Below are 495 nucleotides of genomic sequence, written 5' to 3' on the forward strand. Positions count from 1 at the left end.
CTATACATGCATCCTCTTCATTAAGACACCACTGACACCATCTGTCACCTTGCATGTGATAGTGAATGTGAGTCAAGGATTATATTACCTGCCATTTTTGCTAAGTCCGAGTCCTCCCATGAAGCTCTTTGTCGTGCTTGGTATATTTCTACGAGCTACGAACCAGAGGCCTCGCTCATACAAGTCCTTTCCCCGAAGCCCTCACGCAACTTTTCCTTAAGGAAAGGGATACATTTCTTACATATTTATTTCTTTTCCCTTTTTACAAAATATGCAAATATGCTGCAATATTTTATAAAATATGCAGCAAAATTACTTCAAATATGCCCTAAGGCAGGTAATATATACAAATATACTGCTAATGTTCCAACAATAAATTCTTAATGGAAGATTATTGATTGACCGTGTGTATAGATGAATGGAATATGGTCCGGGTGCGGTAAAAAAAAACTCTAAATAGTAGATAATTATACTATTTTATTGAGCCAACGTTTC

This window comes from Halyomorpha halys, unplaced genomic scaffold (genome assembly GCF_000696795.3).
Source record: "Halyomorpha halys isolate HHAL.00 unplaced genomic scaffold, Hhal_1.1 Scaffold253.1, whole genome shotgun sequence".
NCBI lineage: Eukaryota > Metazoa > Arthropoda > Insecta > Hemiptera > Pentatomidae > Halyomorpha > Halyomorpha halys.